This window comes from Plecotus auritus (genome assembly GCF_963455305.1).
Source record: "Plecotus auritus genome assembly, chromosome: 3".
NCBI lineage: Eukaryota > Metazoa > Chordata > Mammalia > Chiroptera > Vespertilionidae > Plecotus > Plecotus auritus.
The window spans coordinates 181742921-181748920 of NC_137772.1; the positions used below are offsets into that span (position 1 = coordinate 181742921).

Consider the following 6000-nt stretch of genomic DNA (forward strand, 5'->3'; position numbering starts at 1 on the left):
GGTTTGGGGAAGATTTCTCTGTCAACATGGAAATGATCAATTGGTATGAGGCCTGATGAAAGTGGGGAGATAATTTAGAGGTAACTCCAACAGTTAAAAGATGATCAGGTACCAGACCAAGGCAACATCAATGTCCTGACAATTATTGTAATAATTTGTTTCAATGAACCAAAGTACCAGGCCTTCCTTCCTTATTAGGGTCTTTATAAACAAATGAAGGACTTCAGAAGTGTGAATGTCATGTTTCCAACAGAGACCCTGGCTCATGAATAGGTTTTACACAATAACAAGTATGATCTAGATGGAGTGTATCACTTATATTAAAAAATATTTAAGGATGTGTATGGGAAAGTCCCTGATGAACTAATCAAATATACAATACAAGAGACACATTATCATTAGTCAAGTAAACCACACCCAAAGCACAGCTCTGCTAGTGTAGGTCTCAGCATCTGGTAACACCCAACCAGGTAACAGGAAGAGAGCATTGTCACTGCAGAGCTCCACTATAGGATAAAATAAAAATCTCTTCAAATTTCTTGAAGCTTCTTGGTATGTATGTCTGAAATTTCACCTGTAACCCCTATTAGCACTTATTAAAGGGTTGTATGTACTCTGTGTCTGTACCCTGCCAAAAGTGTGAACATTATTTCAGCACCTTGAATCCAATTTCTTTAAAAAATAATTTTTAAAAAGACCTCCTGTACTAAGCCCTGGCCAGATTGTTCCGTGGTTAGAGCCGCAGTCAGCCTGCGGACGGAAAGATCTGGGGTTTGATTCCTGGTCAAGGGCATGTACCTCAGTTGTAGGTTCCCAGCCCTTGTAGGAGCGAGCATGGGAGGCAACCAATTGATGTGTCTCTCTCACATCAATGTTTCTCTCTCTCTCGCTCTCCCTTCCACTCTCTCTAGAAATCAATGGAAAAAATATCCTCAGGTAAGAATTTTTTAAAAAAAGAAAAAGACCTCCTGTACTTTACTTTTACTTTTTAAGGTATGCATTTTGTGACACACACAGCTGTGTTTAGACAGTCCCTAGTTATATCAGTACAAGAAAACATTAAAGGCTATTTTCTTCAATTACCTAGTTGTAGTATTCTACTAATGTAGGTAAAGTTCATTGCAGTTAACAGAACATTTTTACAATCATTTAATTTAATCCCTAATATATAATCATTTTTAAAATGGTATGTCAAAAGGAAAAATGGAGTTTTAAATTATTTATTATTATTTCCTTAAAATGTAAATGTAGTCTACATCTATAGCAGATTTTACCTCTTAGTGTTTTCAATGGCAAAATCACACCATTAGAATGTCATTAGAATGATTCAAAGGAATTAGGAGTATCTGCTTCACAGAAGGCAGCCTAATGTGGTGGGAAGAATATGGCCCAGCTCTGCCTGACTCAGCTACTCCCTGGCAAATCCTTGGGCAAATCCCTAACCTCTCTAAGATTCCATTTCTTCATCAGTAAAATCCTAACAAAAGTACTTTCTCCATAGGGTTGTAGTGAAGACTAAAGAAGGCTTCATTTGTAAAGTGTCTGGTCACTTCCAGGTACTTCCTACCCTGAAGACCACTGTTAAAATACAAGTGACCCTTGGTCATTTCCATTAAAAATGAGCATGACAATAATATCAACTATCTATTACATTTATTGAGTGGTTATATATGCTATTCTCAGTATTAAAGGATATTTAATACAACTCTATAAAGAATGAATATTATCCTAATTTTACAAATATTGAAACTAAGGCTCAAAAAACATACAGAGAAAGTGGTCAAGTCCAGATTTGTTAATTCATAATAATATGCATCATTCGTTTGCTCAATGTTTAGAATGTCTATTTGTGACAGGTACTGGCCTGTGCCTGAGGATTACTAACAGACAATGCCCTGTTGCCTTGTCTGTTATCATCTCATGTGGGACGTTAAACAGAGGAAAATGAAATGCTATGTATTTTGTAAAGTTATAAGTTGGTGGAAAAAATTAAGCAGGAGAAAATTAATAGGGAGCATCAAGAGTAAGGAAAGTTGAAGAAGGCCTTATTATAAGGTGACTTTTGAACAGAGATGTGAAAGAAGGGTGGGAGGCAGGGAGGTATCTGGGGAAAGAGTAATCTGGGCAGAGGGGACAAGAAATTGCCAAGGCCTGTGCTGCGTGCATGATTAGTGCAGGGAAGGAGCAGCCCGGGGTTGGTGTGACTAGGCCAGTGGTCGGCAAACTCATTAGTCAACAGAGCCACATATCAACAGTACAACGATTGAAATTTCTTTTGAGAGCCAAATTTTTTAAACTTAAACTTCTTCTAACGCCACTTCTTCAAAATAGACTCGCCCAGGCCATGGTATTTTGTGGAAGAGCCACACTCAAGGGGCCAAAGAGCCGCATGTGGCTCGCAAGCCGCAGTTTGCCGACCACTGGGCTAGGCTGTGGATGCCTGGGAGTATAAAAGGAGATAGGTCTGCGAGGGAGCATAGGATTGTGAACCTGCCAGGAGGCCACACTGTGCACCTGGGCTCTCCTGCTGTGTGAAAGGGGAAGCAGGAGAGTGACACAATCTGACTGAACATGTCAGAAGAGCCACTCTGCCTGATGGCTGGGAATGCATCATCTCTGGGCACATTTGAAAGGATGGGCTGACAAGATGTACTGATGGACTGGATGGACTGATGGACTGGACATGGACGTGGTCTGACAAAACCCAGAATGGAACTGCCATTTCCTGAAATGGGGAATGCATTTCCTGAGATGAACACCTTTTGAAGCAGATACAGACAACATAATACTAATTAACATGTGTAAGTACTTTTTATGTGTTGGGCTGTGCATTGTCCCAATTAGTTCTTATACCAAACCTTTGGATTTACCAGGGAAGAAATGGAGATTCAGAAAGGTGATAACCTGCCCAAGGTCACCTAGCTACCAACTGGCAGAAATACATCTATATGACCCAAGGTCAATACTCTTAATACTGCTGTACTCCCTACACTGAGAAGTATAGAATACAAAATAAAGGACCATTGGGACGGAAGTAGAAGTACTGGGAAGTAGCAAGTATTATGTGATGGCTGGCACCTCTTAGGCACTCAATAAATATTTGCTAATGGATGAATAAATGAAAAATTAAATGTATGGATGGTGGTATAACAGACCAAGTTTGATGAGGGAAAAAACACTAAAGACTCCATTCCAGAGAGAATAGACTCTGGATAATGGATAGTCAAGTCTTTAAAAAAGAGAAATGCCAGAAAACCAAACATATATTTGCCTGGACCAGCCCTCTGGTAAGGAGAGGCCTTAAACTAGTACCTTGAATTGTTGGATGAAAAGGCAGACATGAGGAGAGACACATAACATTTTACAAACTGCAAGTGATTAATGCAGGTTATATCAATAATAACAGAAGTAAACTCAGAATTCCTTATATTTAGTCCAATACAAGAGACCACACAGCCTTTTAAATAAAAAGCAACCTTTTAAGTCAATCAATGAAACCGCCATAAGTGGCTTAGATACCAGAATGGTGTTTGTGGTCCCCTTATTTGCAAGATCATATCCATAAATCACTTCCTAGACTTTCTCTTCACATTTTTTCAACCTTTACGTGATTTTGTTCCCTCCTTCTTACCCTGCAGTCCTTGGGATAACAAAACACTGAACCAATGCACGTTTTTAAAACAGAGAACCTGCAAGCAAGGTAGACCTGGGGTTCTCTTCTAACAAAGGTATTGCCAGCTTTTCATTAAACTGGCAAAATATTTATGAGCCGTTTCACGTTATTAAGTTGAAAAATAATCAGCAATGAATTCTTTTAAAATGTTTAGACCTCCTTTTCAGCAACATCTGTTTATGATAAAGAATCTAAATACAACTCCAAAGAAAGTAAGAGTTGGTGAATAAAATAAAATTCATTCATATCTAAAATTTTTTTTAATGACTGGCAATTTAAAGAAGCAATTTACATAAAACAGACAAATACTGGTTTCTGATCACAAAGATCAGATGGAGATGGGATGGGGGTGGGAGTAAATACCTACATCAAAATGTCAAAATCCATAATTTGAGTTAGAAAGTTCATGACAAAAACTCAATCTTTACAGTAACAACAAACAATGGCTTTTACAAGGATTCTACCATTCTTTATATTCCATAAATTGGAAGAACTTGTTTTCTGAAAACAAAACTGAAATCTTTCTAGAAGTTCTTCCATGAACTTCAAACAATATGTCTTTTATAATTACATTTATTCAACATACTTTTCCTCAAAAAATTCTTCTGGTTCATGAGACTTATATCCACACATAAATACTAAAATAAATATGTGGTGTTTATTATACCGTCACACACACACACACACACACACACACACACACACACACACTCAGTTTAGAATGAATAATGTCAGCCAAAGTGTTACAACAATGGGTCAAACACTTGTGGTCCTGTGGTATTTTTGAAAATGGGAATCAACAAATACCTTTATTTAGATATGATCACGTTAATAAACACCCAAACATTCAAGTGCTGTTGCTGTTGTTTTTCATGAGAACACCCATAACTGCAACCTGTTAATTTAACCAGTGATGATAGATAGCTAGATAGATAGCTAGATAGACAGACAGGCAGATAAGATAGGTGGATAGGGCTTCTACTCAATTCCTATCCTGGGAACTAGCGAAGCGAGGAAAGTTCAAGGTCTGTCCTGACGTCCCTTACCCCCCTGGAGCAGGAGTTTGAGGGTTACCCACCCACAGCCTTCCGCCCAGGAGTCTCCTCTGCCCTGTCCCCGCAGGGCTGGCGTTGGCCCCCTCCCAGACTTTACCCTGCCTCCTAGCCCGCCATCCTCGGGCAAGGGCGGAGAGGCGCCGGGGAATTCGGGGCCGGGCTCCCGGCGGCTTCCGCATTCGCGGCCGGGACAAGGAGGCAGGGGCTGCGGGCAGCGGGCAGGGAGGCTCCGCTGCGGCTGGACCGCGGGCGGGGGGCGCGCCCAGCGCCTGGCCGCGTACTCACCGAAGGGGCCGCGCGGGCTCGGGACGCCTGCACGCCGGAGACCGGATGGGGCACCGCCGCGCCCGCGGCCTCGCTAGGAAGAGCGGCGAGACGGACCGGCGGTGTCTCCGCCGCCGCTGCTGTCACCGAGCTATAAATACCGGCTCGGCCCACACCCGCCGCCGCCTACGCCGGGCGCCCTCCGCAAAGTCCGCGGGCCGCGGGCCGGGCAGCGGGGGCGCAAGGGCGACGGCTCCCGGCAGGTGACCGCGGTGGCTCCAGCTGTGCGGCAGCCTCCGCAGCTGGAGGCATCGCTTCCCGCCGCCCCCGCCCCCTCTGCTCCCCTCCCTCCTGCGCCGCGGGCCGACTCCAGCCCGCGGGCTGTGCGCGCCTTGGCCAACCTGCCTGGGCCTGGCCCGCTTCTGCAGAGCCAGCAGATGCGGGCTGGCGGGGTACGCTTTAGGACTGGGAGCGGGCGGGAGAGAGGGGGACCGGCCGGCTTCAGCCTTGCGTGTCAGCAGCTGTCCAGTCTTCCTGGGGGAATGGGCAGACTTCTTAAACCCACCATCCTGTAGGGAACCAAGGAGGTTCCCAGATGGGAAATCCTCAGAGAGCTGCAAACTTTCTAATGCAGCCTCAGGTCACGATGCATCCTTTCTGCTTTAGTGTGTTGGTGGTGTGGAGGGGTGGGTATGGGGAAGATAGAGCCTGTGAGGAGTAGAAGTCTTAGACTTTTCAGCCTGTCTGGTCTGTCACACGTATGCAAATATAGCCATACATATTTATAGCACACACATTAATACACACTTAGAAATAAACAAATATATATGTGTGTCTACATATGTATATACACATAGTTAACCACAGATATATAATAAGCGTACACACACACACACACACACAAGCAATTGTTAACGTTTCTGCAGCCTGAAATTCTCAGGAGCCTGTCATTCTGTAGTGCTCAAATGATTCACCTGCAGCTTGGGGGAGGAAAACATTTGGACCACG

General features: G+C 43.5%; 1 protein-coding gene across 3 annotated transcripts in view; it reads right to left on the reverse strand.

The window, feature by feature from the left end:
• The window catches only part of TMEM117 (transmembrane protein 117), a 450126-nt gene extending 444468 nt beyond the window's left edge, over positions 1 to 5658 (reverse strand). Inside the window, exon 1 of one of the 3 annotated variants that reach the window (XM_080662299.1) lies at positions 5558 to 5658. The gene's annotated coding sequence lies outside the window, so the exon portion shown is untranslated. Of the gene's footprint in view, positions 1 to 5013; positions 5363 to 5557 lie in introns of those variants that run through there. The other 2 variants (XM_080662300.1, XM_080662298.1) reach the window with 2 other exon arrangements.
• Between the last annotated feature and the right edge of the window lie 342 nt (positions 5659 to 6000).